At 38.8% G+C, this 17730-nt stretch overlaps 1 protein-coding gene across 2 annotated transcripts in view; it reads right to left on the bottom strand.

Moving 5' to 3' along the window:
- LOC134530276 (mucin-2) overlaps positions 1-16836 on the bottom strand; it is a 66339-nt gene extending 49503 nt beyond the window's left edge. The window contains exon 1 of one of the 2 annotated variants that reach the window (XM_063364981.1): positions 16707-16836. The gene's annotated coding sequence lies outside the window, so the exon portion shown is untranslated. The remainder of the gene's footprint in view (positions 1-16706) is intronic. The other variant, XM_063364982.1, reaches the window with a different exon arrangement.
- Between the last annotated feature and the right edge of the window lie 894 nt (positions 16837-17730).

Here is a 17730-nt window from a genome sequence, read left to right as displayed (position 1 = left end):
GCTATCACACTGCTTTAGGTATCTCTCACACTAGCTGTACTATTACATAAGAGGAAATAATAAGATAGCAGACAGTTTAGATAATCTTTTCGAATTTGGGTTTTTATTCTATTTGAATTTGCTGGTCGGGACACAATGAGGAAATGATTTTCAGGGTGTTTACTTGAATATATATATTTATTTATGATAAAGGATATAAATCAGTTTCATAATTTTTTACGCCCAGTGATGTAGTTTATAAAAAAAAACTATCAGCAAAGACATCATTTTCGATGTTTTTTGACGTGACAACGTTTAATAAATCTATGAACGCCGGCTGCACGCACGAAAAAGTGTCCCGTTACGCTCATTGTACGCTTGCGCCGCATCTATCTCTCTTCCACTCGATTGGAACAACCATCGATATGACTTTTTCGAGGCACATTAAACTTGAACCACTCCTATTCGTTTTCTACTTTTCCTATCATCGTCCTATCCTTAACAGAATAACACAGATTGGAAGAAGTTAAATAGCAAACATGTATAAAAGGTAAAGTTAAAATAATCTCTTCGTTAAAGTAATAAACATATTTGAAATAATGAGTGCAAATAAATATCAATTTATCAAATAAATTGTAGATTTCATTTCACTCCTTCTTTGTATCCATACAAAATAGTGATAATTCAATTAAAATGATTCAATTTTATTCATAAAAGTATGCAATCATTTCATAAATTTTTTGTTATGACTATCGTCCGTAAACCGACTTTACAGACAACCAATTTTTTTTTATCAGGCTAAATGTTGTTGCAGCCTGCAGATACAGGGGCGGTACTGAAGCAGTGTCACCACACGTCCAGAGTGAGAACGCAGTCGAGGCAGGTAGGTCTCTGGGCGAGGCTTCATCATCTCCTGTCTACCCAAGAGCAACCCTCTTCGAGGCTGCCGTGTCCGAGACCTCTGTCCCCACATCTGCGCCGTCTCCCGCGTTCCTCAGTGTCTGCTCGCACCTTCCGGACAGTCTTTTAGTTTCGTGCTCTCATCTCCCTACGAGGTTGAGTTGGATATTCCGGGTTACGTTTCCGACCGGGTCGACGGTTTTCCGCTTGCGAAATCATTTCCCTCCTCGAGACCTGCGCTGGGTGTTATGTACTCCCTTTTCCTCCGTGCCGCGCAGAAGGCTGCGGGTAACCACTACCCATTCATCTCGCTATGAAAACCTCGTGTACTACCGCCACTACCTGAGGCCTCCGGGCTGCATTCGGTAACAATGTTGACAGTTAAAGTGTTATGCCAACCCAGCTAATAATAATTTTGGTTTCAAAGAAATCATTTAACTACAGTGGTAAGTTTGGCAGTGGTTGTAACACTTTATTTTTCTAAATAAAACACTATCCAGACGATCAGTGTTCCATCTTAAATACTTCCTCTGTCATTTGCAACCTCCAATGCTTACACCAGGTTCGGGAAGCACTTTAGACCTTACGTCGAATTAAATGTTTTCAGCTATATTTCTTTCCGTAATGAACCTGCAGCCAAAGACTCATTCTCTACATTTATTTGATAAAGGATTTGTTATCTAAGGCTGGCGTCACATTAGGCGTTTCTGGCACTGCGGGTAAAACTCCGGCAACATATATATACCTATATGTATACTTTTTTGCTGAGTATATTCTCTTTCGGTCGCTTTTCCGCGTCTAAGGAGTATTTATGCGCAACGTAAAAACACCAGGCACTACAATTTTAATCATTCTTTCTTTCCGGCACTGGAGGCGCTATTAATAATTTAAAACGCACCGCCAGTTCCTGTAGTTTCGTCAGACCTAGAAGCACTTCCTGATACTTTTCCCCGCTATTACGCAGTTAAGTCCAAGTTGCCCGGCAGCGTTCCGAACCGAACTCGCTGGTTTCCTTCCGACAACATCGGCTTGTGAAGCAAGCCCCAGGCCGGCCAATCAGGGCGAACCGCTTTCTCCGGTAATGTGTTTGGCTGCTGTGACCCTGGCCCTGCTTGACATTAGAAACTCCGCTCCGAAGGCTATTCTTCAGGAACAGACACGTCAGCGGGCTGTGTTCGTGTTTGGGCCGAAATACCACAACGCCGAACGTACGGGAATATTGCGCAATATTTTGGCAGCCCCCTCACACGGCAATCTCGTGCTATAAAATATTGACGGGTCCGCAAAATTTTTCTAAACTTTCGGAAAACTTTTGAACACTCCACAAAATATTGAACACCCCTTTTTTTGCGCAATATATTTCCTCACACTCTCAATATTTTTGTACAAACACGACACCTTCAAAATATTGAGTAAAATTTTTGCCAGTGTGAGGGCCCCTTTACGCTCATTTAACAAGACACAATTTTTTTTTTCCTAACCTAAGTTAATAACTAAGTGTATTGGGAGGGGTCCGGGTTAGGGAGAGACTCTAAGTGCGTCTCAGGCCGAAGCCTATACGCTCTAATCATGCAGGGGGTACCATGCAGAAGAGGGAACATGCATATGTGCTAAGGAGGGGGATTGGCCAGCCATGGCAGCAATTGGCGCCATGACTAACTCCCCTCACTTGACTATTCTAGACTAACACTAGAGATAAGTTGGGCCCAGGTAAAACCTCCATAGACAGAGGGAAAACCCTGGGGACTCACATGCGGGATGCAAATTTCATGCATTAATAGCAAGCAGGTTGGCTACGGGAACAGAGGGATGGTTCAGGAAGAAGAGTTGGACAGAGTAGAAAGTCACTACTAAGCAAGTTTGGGAGGGAACTTGGACTTTTCGTCCGCATTAAACTTTATTTGGTTGGGTACTGATCTTTAGGGGGCGACTTCGTCGTTTCCCACCTGGCTGCCAGCTAGCCTGGTGTTTGAGAAGGGAAAAAAAATTTGTGTTATGTGTATATATATATATACATGCTCAGGCATATATACATATATATACACACGCATACATATGGTTGGTATGCATGTTGTGTGTGTGCGATGTCACACTAGTTGCAATGGTAGCTGGTATTCAAAATCTCATGCCATCAGAAACACGACCGGCACTGGAGGTGAGGCCTGCCAGGCGAGCCATGCCCATCAGGCATAAAGAGTCAGCCCTAACAACACAGGCAGTGAACCCTGAGGCAGGTTAGAACATACACCTGCGTGCTTCGGACCATTTTGAATAAGCATCATGTTTGGTTATCACATGTATTACAGCCATCTGTGTGTTTATTTAGGTGTAATTCAAAATCTCATGCCATCAGAAACACGACCGGCGCTGGAGGTGAGGCCTGCCAGGCGAGCCATGCCCATCAGGCATAAAGAGTCAGCCCTAACAACACAGGCAGTGAACCCTGAAGCAGGTCAGATCATACACCTGCGTGCTTCGGACCATTTTGAATTATTATAATCATGTTTGGTTATTACATAATCACGTAATTAATTGTCATGTATGATAATTAGGGCGCTTATGTTCTTAATTTACTTAACTTATACTAAGGGGGTGAAACCTTAAATTTATATTAATTTAACGTTTACTTAATATTTAAGAGCTGCCAGCACACATGTGTATTGTGCGCGATCTTTGTTTCATTTGTCATGCACACACTGCCCTTAAAACAAGACACTCTGACATATGCAGCCGCGCGCAGCGTGACGCACCAGAGGCTTTAGCGATGGACGCGGTTTCGCGTGTGCGCTTTGCCGCGCTCGAGCGGCGCAGACGTGTCTACATCTTGCGCAGCTGCATTTAATACGGTGAATAAACCACACTGCAACGGGTAAAGCGAGTGCGAAACCGGCGTTTCGCCACACAGCTGTCCGAACGGCAGTGCCCCAAAACCCGTTTGGCCTGCCGAACGAGCACAACGTGTTTCATGGGTCAGTCCCGTGCAGCGAACGTGAAGTATAGGAACTGCCACTCCCTCGATAATAAGTCTCTGTGACGGACTTCTGTGGAAATAAAACTCGGATGGTGAACACTAAATCGTAGGTACATCTTTTTTTTTCTCCCTCCATAAAATAAAATAAAAGGTAGGAACTTATTTCTGGAAGGGATGTGCTCATTTCAGTAAATACAAACATGCTCATCCATGTTTGTAAGGTCCCCTTCTTGTTCACGTAATGTATCTATTCGTATAGTATGAGGCAGTGATGAGGAGGAAGGCTTAGAGGATTGACAATCTGAAGACGAACCAACACAGGTGTTTGTTAAGGTTTTGAATGTACCTAGTTGTCGGTGTTCTTTGCAAGTGACGGCCGAAACTTGAGACGACTTGCACGACGCAGACCGTACATACAAGAAGGGTGGGGAAGGGGAGAGAGGGGTGGATCTGGAACGGGACGAATCCTTCCACAGCCCGGCGGTGGTAACCCCTGGTTACCTCAGACGCTGCGAACGCGGCTGTGGGAGACCCACACCCCCCCGTCAGTTGCGCAACGCGCGCTACCCCCCACCACCTCGTGATATACTGTTCCCGCTGCAGTGTTACAGTTGCCTGTCGGCGCGGCGAGGCCCGGGGCGGGGACTTACTTTCCCTGACCCACATCGCACCTCGTCCGCCGCGGCGACTGTCCGCCGGGGGGCCCGGGGTTCGCGTCCCGCTCGCGCCGTGAGGTCCCTGCCCGCGCTGCCGACGTCCTCACCTCCCGACGAAGCTGGTCCGAGGACTGTGCTCAGACTGTTTGCTTAATCAGACAACACCGCGACACAGTGTGCCGCAAACTGTATTGTCATCATAGCTTCTGCGGGCCTCGTGGTCCGGATGCCAGAACCCAGCATCGAACCAAGGGCCCGCGAAGAGTTCCAGGCTGCGGAGTGCCGCCCACTACCTCTTGTTGTGACGACACCGGGAACACCTCGTCAGCGCAGCTGACAAGTGTGACATGACCTTTTTGTGCTGTCATCATATGTGGTGGTTTTTTAGTTTCTCTTTTTTTTTTTTTTTGTTTTTTTGGAAACTATTGTGTTTGTTTCGTCTTTTCGTTTCGCTGTGTTTTTTTGTCTCGTTTCAACTGTTGTGTTGAATCTTTTTGGGTTCGGAATTTTTTGTGCTGTCATCATTTGTGGGGGTTTTTTCGTTCTGTTAGTCCATTTTTCTTTGTTTTTTTTTTTCCTTGTTTGTTGACCATATTCCTGTTGTGGAATATTGTGTGGCGTTAAATCCTGACAACAGCAATTTTTGCTTAATTTGTGTTTTTTTTTTTTTGTAGTTTTCTTCTGCAGACATACATGTGCTAAGCAATGGCGTATGTCCAAAAGCCTACATCAAGTCATGCACTCCCATTGCACAAATCTTTCAAAGATAATATGACCTGAGTGTCCATTGGAAGTCCCGTGTGTAGGACTGGTTCTGCAACGTACTGGGTGTTGGCAGCGTGTCCACAGTTAGTACTTTCGTACTAGATCTAGTACTTTTATAAGTTTTTTTTAGTGGACTAATACATTTACGCTCAGATCTAGTAATTTTTTTTCTTTAATATAATTATATTACAGTCACTCCGATATGTTTTATTATTAAGCGTAATTATTTTTAAAAAAACTATGGGATGTATGTGTGTGTGGTGTGATATTTAAGTTAGAGCATTGCAATGTCATAATAACTTCCTGAATTGTTAAAACCATAACAAATTATAATTTAGTACTTTTTTTTTCAAATCTAGTACTTTTATCTCGCCTAAATTGGTACGAAATATATTTTTTTCCTTGTGGACACCCTGGGTGTTGGACGAAGTCATCCAATCAGAATCGTCTGCACAGAAAACGGAAATACGATTTTTGAATGATTTTTTTTTTTTGCAATAGGGAGATTATTCATCTAAAACAATTTTGCGGACATACACCACTGTTTGTTTACATTGTATCTCAGTTCGAAAAAAAAAACCTCAAGAATGGACAACAGAGATAAATACGGAGAACACACGGAGATCAAGACAAAATCATCCGATGGCACAGATAATTCTTTTGGAGGGACTTAAAAGAAATATTGCACCGCATACGAACACAGCAGGTTGAAACGACAAGACAGTTGCAATAAGAACAGTAAATGCAGTCAAACAACAATCTGGGACAACGCGGCAAGAAACAGACGAATCAAGCAATGACGAAGACGATGAAGGCTTCCTTCGACAAAACAGTTACGACGTTTCGGGAACTGTCGTAAGTCCCCATCATTGCGCACCAACAGACAGATAGCGGATATTGGAAAACAGGAGTTTACATGTGTTGGCTCAGAATTATTGCTTAATGAAGTAACTCCATGCGACCATTACTGTCACAACTGGGATATCGCAGATCACTTATTTTATTCTACAGAAAATATTCGTCTGATTTCAAATTAAAATTATTTTAAATGTCAAAAAGTGTATACAAATAGAAAAAAATGTTCAGATTTTCCATCCAGAACAGTTATGCAATATTATAATTTTAAAATAATATTAAAATGAAGATGTCTGAGCTAGCTCAGACATGACTTGATACGTGTTATGAAGTAATATATCCAATTTTATCTCATGGATGAAATTGAAACAATATTTAGTCCAGCGCGATCCCTCAAAATGCATTATCAGTTAAGGCTTTTGGACGAAAATGCGACAGAATGCCTGTGCCTTAAGGAGTAAATGTAAATAAAGAATATAATTGCGTAATCACACACGCAGGGCTATTATGTTTGACTTGAATGTGTCTTATAAATCAGGATGCCAGTTTGCAAAGTCGAGTGACACAAAAATAGGAAATTTTTTAAAACGTAAAATGGGGCCCACACGCAATATGCGTATAAATGTATGGTAAGCGTTAACGCATCCGGAAAACAAGAAGGTTTTCTAAATATATTGAATGTAACGGAGAGTTATCGATGCAGCTCTCGAGCGTACGATTTCGGATACATTAACATTTAAAATTATTTTAATTTTAAAAATACGCAGCAAACACTCGCGTTGAGAAATTCATGAATTATATAGTGAAATAATTAATCAAATACATTTGGAGAGATAAAAAACAACCTTTCAACTCCGGCCTAAAAGAGCAGCTAGAATTCGAAGTTCATATTTCTTTTGAGATATTGTCTGGGACATTCTAGAACTTTTATATAACATTCTGGAAACTTTGTTTACTAAGCATCCTTTATGTTCTCGAATATTCTAACAAGTTCGACCAAACATTACCCCTTATTTCATGCAGTAAAAACGTTTAGAACGTGTTCTATTTAATGCATTTAGCATTTTCGTAGAATTTATAGAATATTCTCAATAAAAATAATGTGGTCTTGAGCTTGATACCTGCCCGCCGCAGGTAAGTAGGTTCTGTGTTGTACCGCTAATAAAAAGTCCCGTGGAAATAACATAATCAATTACCCCCATGAGATAAGCAAATTAAAAGTTTTGGTAAAAACTAAAATATATTTTTTTTTTTAAATTGTGAACGGGCTCGATAGTGTTTCTGCTAAGGGAGTAACTGATGTTTTGTTCTTCCACCTCATTTTGCTCACCCCTTGCAGTATGGGGTGGTCGTAACAAAAATAACTTCAGACAGAATTTTTGGATAATATTTAGAAGGTTTTTGATAACTACGATCAGATTTGGAACTGTGCCTTCTAAAGGATTTATGGGTATTTTTGTTCTTCAACCTCTACTATTTTATCCCTTGCAGTAATGGTTGGTTGAATCCATAGTAATTATGTTTATATAATGCAAAAATAAGAGTAAAAATTAGAATATGGTTGAGGCATAAGACAAATTTGCACTATCGGAATATCAGGAAGAAAGAGCGACTCGAAACTTCAAGAACGGACAATAAAGATGACTCACTTGGCCGTAAAGTGGACTCATCTTCGCGTCAGCTTGATTGAGAGGGATCAGGCCCGCCATCTTGGGTTTTATATCTTTCTAATTTGGTATTATTCATTCCAATATTTTTGGCACTTCCAGGCATTAATTGTATCTCACAGACCTTCTTTTAACGCCTTGTTGCAACCACGTATTTACTAACCGGCTCTAGTCTGTATGTAAGCGCCGCGAGGAAATAACTTATTATGTAACGCGGGTAACTACAACTGTCATTATAACCACACCAGTTCACAAGTGTTGACTTCAACAAGTAGCCAAAGTTAAGACCTATTCCATGTCACACACAAAAATAAAGCACGGAAACTTTATTGCAAGCGGTAACAAAATATTTGCAATTGCAAGATCGTGATGCCGAATCCCTTTTAAGGAGTAGTAAGTAGCCTAGTTAGAGGCGAGAATCGACAGGACTGAGCTGTGAGACTCGTGACTGGTTGCTAAGAGTTCGCCACGCGCAACCGCGCTTGCAAAAAAAAAATTGGATGAGAAAAAGAAAGAAAACAACAATAATAGAAGTTACCCGGTTGGCCCTGCCGACTGGATTACTTTCTCTCCGGGCGCTGCCGGTGTCAGTAGGTGGCAGCGTTCACTGGCCCGGCCGCACGAAAACAACAGCGCAGAACAAGTCCGTTTCCACGAACCATTTCCATCGAAGAAAAGTATAGACAGGAAAATTACAACCTTTCATCAGACGAAAGACTTTATCGTTGGTCGTGATCAATTTCTGGCCGAGGAACGGGGTAGTTCAGAATATAGTTCTTTAACATTTTATTTATCTATCTATTTATTCATTTATACACGAACGAATTTCAGCACTATGTGGGTTTACAATTTTCTCGAGTTAACCACGCTATAGACAATAGAATTAGTATAAAACATTACAGCATGGTTCGTACTTTCTTGTGCATTCAAAAACTAAGGAGTTTTAAAGGATCCACTTTCATTCATCGCCATTATCAGCAGGTAGAATACTATTTGTAAGATCGCAAAATCTCTCGAGAAAATAACAATGTTAAATAGTTAATGCACAATAAATATTTCCGTTGGCTAGTTCAATTCTTACATATACGCCACTATTGTCCAAAATTATTATTATTATTATTATTGTAATCGTAGCCCTGACTTTTAATTTGAGCACTAATTACGTTTACATGATAAGCTCAAAGACAAGAAAATACATATTTTTAGTTGAAAGATGAGATCCAGAATACAAAAAAAAACCTTCAAAAGTAAACGTTATAAACACGAGCTGTCGCCCGAAATGCGCCAATTGTACTGCGCATGCGAGGAACGTTGTTTGCTGGCAAGTCGGAAACAAACAAATCTTTCAAATACCCGCATTTTACATTACTTACACGCTATCAGTCTAAATTAAGGACTTTTAAGGGCCCTTGTTCAATTAAAGACAAATTAAGGACTTTTGAAGGATATCAAGGAGGCGTGCGAGCACTGTAAGAAAAAAAATTGGTTTGTAAAGTCGGTTTACGGACGATAGTTTAACGTGACGTCGTAACAAAACATTGATGAAATGATTGCATACTTTTATGAATAAAATTGAATCATTTTTATTTTAATAATAAAAGAATAAATACTTGAAATTATACTAGTAATCAGATTTTTAAAATGCAAGAATAATTAACCTTTATTGCCGAAATTGTTGTTGTTATAAGCAATGAAAACCACATTAACTTTTCACTTCACTTTATAAACAGTCGACGAAACAGTTCGCGTGTAGATGACTTGTAATTAATTTTAAAAACTGGCCTTTAGCTATAAAGTTTAAATATAATTATGAACCATTTTTCATATAAATAAACTGTAATCAAATATCTATCATCAATTATATGAATCACCATAATTTTTTAGTCAATTGTAACATAACCTATTATTACTGCACTCGCCGACAGCGTAACGGAACACAGCGAAACGGAACGATGAGCGTAACGGGACACAGCGTAACGGAACAATGAGCGTAACGGGACACAGCGTAACGGGACACTTTTTCGTGCGTGAAGCCGGCGTTTATCGATTTATTAGACGTTGTCACGTCAAAAAACGGCGAGTAACGCTCCTGTATAGTGATGCCGCCCTGACAGTGAGGCGTAGCCTAAGCCAGGGGCGCCTTCACCCCGCTTATCATACCGCCCGCCAGCAGACCCATGAAGTGGGTTGGGGGGGGGGGGGGGTCAGACATGTGACCTCCGCTGCCCATTCCGGTTGGGCCAGGCCGGCGTCTCCGTGTGTGGGCACAGAACAAGGAGGTATATAGAAGTGCGACTCTTACAATGGAAACTGAAACCATGTTTCACGCGTCATGTGTCGCTATCTTATCTGTTGGACGGGCCCATAACTACCAGCAAATAAAAAATCGGAATAGAGGTTCTCATACAAAGTTTTTCTAGTTAATACGTTTTTTTGGTTATATTAAGTTATCTCCTTTGGCGGCGCAAAACTAATTTAATCGATGCGAAAATACTAATTCTGTTTTGTAATAAACCGTCATGTAATAAATAAAGGAGTAGGAGGTGCAAAAACTCATTGTATTACACACCACAAAATTAGTGGCTACCTAAATAGAGTGAATTTTCACTGGTTTGTTTGCCTGATAATAGCTTATAAACATTACTTCTCCTAATAAATTAATGCAGTTACGTCAGCAATATATTACGAAAACTACTATCTAGCGGACGGGCCTATAACTACTTAAAAAAAACTAGGTCTCAGTCTCGGTAATTAGAGTTTCTCCCCCATGTGTGTGGGGGACTTGGCGGACATCGCGTTTTACCGGCGGTGCTCTCCAGGTAAAGTTCATTGTCGTGTGATGCCTTCGCTGTTAAAAATTTTCACCTTTGATTTACTCGGAACGCTGGTTACATATTATCCATGGATCTTCGTACGTTTACGGACTCGTGATCACTCGCTTTCAACATGAATCCAAAAGAATATTCTTAGTATATCAGCAAAACATTTAAAATCTGGCTAAGTCCATCCCAACTATTGTTCACTCGTGTGTTTAACTTTGTTTATAAAGAAATATGCAACGGGTAAGTCAAAATACGGCGCAGTTGCTTCGAAAATTCAGTTATTTCCAAACTCTGAAAAACTCTTCGTTTATTAGAGTTAAATTCTTCGATGAAAAGAACGTAAAGTTACTGTAATTTCTAACAGCGTTGTCTCAAATTTGACAGTTCTCAAAAGTGTCACCTGTGGTATCTATTTCCCAACTGTCACTTGCCAAACAACACGTGATGTTTAGCCACGAACTCCGGCAACCACATGAAGTTGTTACACGATGACCATTTTGATAACTGTCAAATTTGAGTCACGTTACATGCCATGGACGATACCACATCGTCCCCGAGTCTTTCCGTCACTGCTCCACTGTAGAGCATCGCTTTAATTCATCATCCAGGTGACGTCAGACACCTACGGCTCATCAGTTCAAAATTATCCGGTAAAATTAGTGATATCCCACCCTAATGTTCAACCCCACATCATCTCTTTCAATCCTAACATACCTTTCCATCATTCTCGCTTTGTTATTATTAGCTTATCGGCATGAAACGAGGACTTTGAACCAGCAAATAAAATAACACACTTTACCAGGAATTTGTAATTAGGAATTATGCTAATTCACTTGCGTTACATGGCTTTAAGAAGTAGATAAACCTTAATTCATTTTATTGTCTCTCGGTCATCTGATCTCAGAACTTTAGATATGGGCTTCTAAACGATGATTTCATTAAAACTATAAGTTCCTTAGAGTTACATTTTAAAATGTTCACTATTTTTGTCGTTAATTGTTTTGAAAAGGATTTGGTTCTTAAAGGAGCAGAATCCTAAAATACTTTGCTTCTATAATTTCGTGATTATGTTCGTGATTTCAACTCAATTCATTACGTAATCACATTTGATTGTTTATAAATTAAGTCCTTATTTAATTGTTTTAAGGAACTTGAAGAAAATTTATATTTCAATCCTAGCATGAATTGAGACCATGTAATGTATGCAGTTTTGAATTAACTTTACGTTAACCTTTGTTGTTAAGCCTTTCATTGTTAGTACATCGTTCGAAAAAAAAATAACGATTTGGGTTTCTCAAAATCGTTAAAAGTTATCGTTTCTAGGACTTTGTGAAAACTACAGCGGCTGCATACGAAAGGTTGAATCAAAACTGAATATCACACGGAACCATGGTCTCATTTCAAACTAGGTCTTAAAGTTTCTTAAAACCATTAACAGGTAATTGATAGAAAATACCGTTTGTAAACAATTACCGTTATTGCGTTATGAATTTTAATTTTAAATAATGAGCAATGACACGAAATAATTGAATAAAAATAATTAGCGTTCCTCGAGTTTGAAGCAAGCGAGTCATAGGCCTATAGCTTGCGGTGGTTTACGTAAAAACCCAAAAAACATTTTAGGCACGCTTTTGACGTCTCTTATGCATTGTTTCAAACTACGATTATTAGACGTATTTCGTGTTTATTCACGCGCGCAAAGTGCCCTCGAGCAGAACGCTAGCTCAGTTTCAGCGTAACTAGCGTGGCTAGCGTAACTAGCGAGGCAGAATCTGTAATTATTTCACGTGGTTCCGTCGCGCTCCCACGATAAATGTTGCGCCAGTCTAGAGTCTAGACTGCTAACGACCACTTCTCGTGTTTAGTTCCGGCATGTTAGTCAACTGCGCCGTGGAGAACTCGCCCTTATTCAATCACTTATTTTACAAGAATAATGTTATTAATACTGTCAAGTTTTCATCATAATTTATCTCTGCAAGTGCAATCAAGCTACTATTATAACTTATATTCTTATTGGTTTCCATTGAGTAGTCTAATGTTGCGGATTTATAGGTACTTTTACCAGTATAAAAAAAAGTTCGTTTCAAAACACAGAAAGGGTGTCAAAACGATATATATATATATACAGTGTAACAGCTGTTAGAATTATTTTGTTTTTCGATTGAAATTTAAAAACTATAGACACACACACAGATATATATAGATATATATATATATATATATATATATATATATATATATATATATCTGTGTGTGTGTCTATAGTTTTTAAATTTCAATCGAAAAACAAAATAATTCTAACAGCTGTTACACTGTAACTAAAACAAGTGCTACTTAAATTTATCCAGTCTCCACTGAAAATTCAAGAGCGTAAAATGTTGAACTTAATGCTTCGTGAAACGCTTATTTGTCGAAATACGTTAGTAATGGATACCACAGGGTATGTTTCTGGCGGATAGGATGGGAACCGCTACACTAGCAAATTTATTTTAGAAAGGGTCAAGTGAAATTGCCTTACTTTAATAGTCAATTAATGGCGAATGTCCAGTTTTAGGTCATTATTTTACGTTGAAAACGGTTATAATTTCTCTATCTCTCTCTCCCACACACACACATACATATGCATGATTATAAAAATATATAGCATACTTTTGCGTAATAAACTACACAAGTTGCATTTTTAACATGTTTGTGCAGCATGAATAAGAAAATCCAAAAGAAATAAACTAGTAGTTCGCCCTTAATCGAGACTTCGCAAAGTTAGGTAAAGTAATACCTACTTATTGATGATCATGAGCACACTATCCTCTTTGAATTCCAAGCCAAAAATTAAATTCATTTACATTTAATGGCTATTTTCTTTAGTTTGCTTTGAGCCGTGTATAATCATGATATCTAAGGACACTACCCTCTTTGAATTCTAAGCCGTAGTTAAAGTAATATGTGTGATTCTGAAAGTTATTTTTGTATCTATTAAATATATCGAATATCCTTCGACCGATTTTGCTCATACACAAATTTAAAATTTTCACTGGGCATATCCAGCAATCTACGAAATCTCATGAAAATCCTATTAACGGTTCAACAGTTATCATTGGACAAATTCACATACATATATAAATACATACACACAAACACCAAACGCTTTAGTTGTTTTTGGAAGACCTCGCGTCGCTCGGTCGATGACTGAAAACCTTTTTAGGTTTAAAGGCTACTTGGCTACTTAGTGATATGTTTTAATTTATTTCGTAAACATTTATTTAATTGGACTTAGCAATTTGAAGTTCTCGCGTTTTTGAATAATTAAAAAGATAAGGTAAGATTAAAAATATATAATTCTGAAATAAAACTACATAGTAGCATTGCCTTTAAATCTAAAATGTTTCTGTTATTTATCCCATTTGTGTTTTTTTTTTTTTGACGTGTAACATCTCAGTTCTCGGAATACAGCATTTGTTTAGAATAATTTCGTGAATGGAACGAAAGTCGCACGGAACGGAAAAGTGTAACCATGGTGCTGCCATCTGTGGCGTATGACGCGAACCAAAGTTCACAAAGCCAAAAGGGAAATATTAAAGTATTAACTGTTTTAAAGGTTGGGTTAAGTATTTTTTGCAAGTCTTTTTCCCTTTTACTGGAGCCTTTCCATTATATAGTTTAAAATTTCGGTCTGCTAATAAAATGATTCAATAGTCGACGTAGCTGCTCCGGCAGCGGGAACGACGTGTGATTGGTGTCCAGAAATGTAGTTGAAAACACAATTTTTGTATATAGTATGTATTTATCAGTCTCGGCAAAATTTTAAAAAATTCTACGTTAAATTTCGTATTATAAGTGTATTTGCAACGCGAGAACACATACATTAGCTCGTTACCAAGTTTAGATGCTAACACATCACTAGCAAGTACTGAAAGTATCGCTAACATATTTATTGACGTGACGTCTAATAAATCGATGAACGCCGGCTGCACGCACGAAAAAGGGTCCCGTTACGCTTATTTTACGCTTGCGCCGCATCTATCTCTCTTCCACTCGATTGGAACAACCATCGATTTGTCTTTTTCGAGGCACATTAAACTTGAAACACTCCCATTCGTTTCTACTTTTCCCAACATCGTCCTATCCTTAACAGAATAACACAGATTGGAAGAAGTTAAATAACAAATATGTATAAAAGTTAAAGTTAAAATAATCTCTTCGTTAAAGTAATAAACATATTTGAATTAATGAGTGCAAATAAAAGTAAATTTAAAATTAAATTGTAGATGTCATTTCACACCTTCTTTGTATCCATACAAAATAGTGATAATTCAATAAAAATGATTCAATTTTATTCATAAAAGTATGCAATCATTTCATCAATGTTTTGTTATGACGTTGTCACGTTAAACTATCGTCCGTAAACCGACTTTACAGACAACCAATTTTTTAATGTTTGATTGAGCTTTATTTATAACATGACTGATAACTAAAAACTAAAACAAAATTGCAAAAAAAAATTTTTTTTGCAAAACTCCGTTCCCCCGGAGAAACCCCCGGAATGGCCACCGCATGGGGAGCCCAAGAAAAGAAACGGGCTCCCCATTTGGAAGCCACCTGGAAGGTTTTTTTCTGTTCCACCCACCGTTTCTTTGGTAGCCTGACTTGTTACAAGGGATTGTATTCCTACCAGAGAAAATGCCACCATTTTGTCTGGGCAATCCGCCTTGGAGGAGCCGGGGCGCGAACCCGGGTCCTACAAGTCACAAGGCAGGCGCTCTACCCCAGAACCAGAGTGGTAGAGCGAATACTTGCAGTATTCTTAACACTGACATGATGTTATTCCACAAGTTAACTGAAGTTTCGTGTGTCATTAACACGTGCAGTGATATCTAACCTCGGTAACGAACAAATTTATGTGTTCTTATGCTGTTCGTTTAGCATGAATTATGTAATTTCATAACAGTGAACTATAATTTCTATAACTAGTCTGGAAATTTTTTAGTTTTTTTTCTTATCCATAGTGTCTAGCCGTTCTCGGAAAGTCTTCTTCTTCTTCTCGTTATACACACTTCGGTTAAATGAACGTAACACGACACATTATTTTGTTCCAATACAAATACGGATACACACGTTAACGTTAAGTGGCAAAACACCACAAAAAAAACTGTTGCTCTACCATGTTTACTTATAGTGTATGCACATCATATAAGTTTGAAGATAATAAATATATTTCGTATTGCACACAGGTAAGTAAGCTCCCTCATAAATTTCATTTTAAAAAATCGTTTTGGATGTTATTTTTCTTAGAAATGAAATGCCGAACACAGAAATAAATGGTTGCATCAATCAGACTCATGTGAAGGAAGGGATCTTATTGTTCAAAATAACATTTAGTTAAAAGATTGGAGTGATTGTATATTTTTTCATGTGAAAGGGTAGGAGGACTTTATCTGAACAATGAAATTTTTAAATTTTATTAGGAATACTCGATTTGTAAAGATTTCGAAAACATTCCTTAACATAACACGTGTTTGTTTTTAAAAATAACATTTAAATCAGTTTTACAAAAGATAAAAATTTTTTTAAATAGTTGATTGACTCTTTCCATACATAATGTAAGGTTTCTTTAGGACCGATTTGATTGCTTGTACGAGATGCTATGTGGCCACATATAAATTTTTATATTTGTGGTTGAAATGCTTAGATACAACTATGAATTCATTAAAATCTTAACTTCTTTTAATTTTTTTTTTTACCTGACATACTTCATTCGTTCTTTTTTACCCGTGTAAAAAATATAAATAAATAATTAATGTATAGAGACCGGAAAAATTCGCGAATTCATATCGCGATAGGCTAAAGTACAAATAGTTATTATACCTCAGTGCTGCCTCTGCTATTGGCTCGCAACTAAGCTGGATGGACTCTGGGCCAATTAGAAACACCAGACCAAAAAGTTTTATCGAATAACAGGCTGCTACGTTGGGATGTCTCACAAGACAGAAGCCAATGAGTGGGTGACATTGACCGAGTTTACGTATAACTATGGAGTTCATCCTACAGGGCATTGAACCCGCGAATTTTTCCGGTCCCTAATATTGTTTGTTACCTCGAGCAGGTAGTGAGGCCTCGGCGAGTATCAGGCGCCCAGGAGAGCAGAGGAGGTGGATCACGGCGATCCTCTGTCGCGCACCTCGGAGGAACGGCCAACGAGCACACCTGGACCGCAAGACTGACTGACTGGCTGGCTGGCGAGGTCCCTGGACGAAGCCCGTGGAAAGTGCCCCGGCCCCCTCCTCCCATAGGCAGCCTCCCGCCTCCTCCAGGCGTGCCACTTTCCTGCCGGCAACCCCCTTCCTCTTCTCCCTATCACCTCGCAGCCAGCAAGGGCGCGCACGACGTAGCAGAGGCAACCCGGACACCACCCTCGCATACTCGCGGACGTCAACTGGAAATCCGTTTGCGCTATCTACTGGCATTATTAGTTTGTATTACTTGCACTAAACCAGAATGAGTTGAATTCTTTCTTCATCTGGGAATGTTAGGACCGCTTGCAGAGTCAGGTGAGTCAAGTCCGAGAAAAAAACTTGGCAGGTTAATCAAATGGAAGAATACTCCACTTCGTCTCAAGTCACGACTTTGCAAGCCGGCCTTAATGTTATAAGTTTGGCACACTTAACTGTTTCAGCGCTAGGTACCTCAGTGAAGTAAATGTGATTTTTTTTTTCAAATAAATTATTTGAGAGTTATTAATTCTATTGAATTGTTGGGACTAATGGAGATGACGAGTCCATAAAAATATTGATGACGTCACTAACATGGCATCGCTGACAACATTTCTACACATATATTTTTACGAGACAATTGTAGAAAAATGCGAGTTATGGCAGGAAACATCCAAGTGCTTATTTTGCAACAAAAAATTTATGCATTTTTAAGGAAAATACTTTACGAGATACCTTAAGTAAAATATCTTAGGTATTGTGTTCCATACTAAAATAGTTCGAATTTAAATATATATTATAATACAAATGATATAAAAATAATACGTAGTTTAAAACTAAAATACAAATTATTTATAAATAAAGGATTTTGTAAAGTATACTAGAATGGTTGTGGTTCCGGTATTAACA

The sequence above is a fragment of the Bacillus rossius genome, chromosome 3, assembly GCF_032445375.1.
Source record: "Bacillus rossius redtenbacheri isolate Brsri chromosome 3, Brsri_v3, whole genome shotgun sequence".
Classification (NCBI taxonomy): domain Eukaryota; kingdom Metazoa; phylum Arthropoda; class Insecta; order Phasmatodea; family Bacillidae; genus Bacillus; species Bacillus rossius.
Note: the sequence above shows the minus strand (reverse complement) of the source record. Positions and strands in the feature narration are given on the sequence as shown.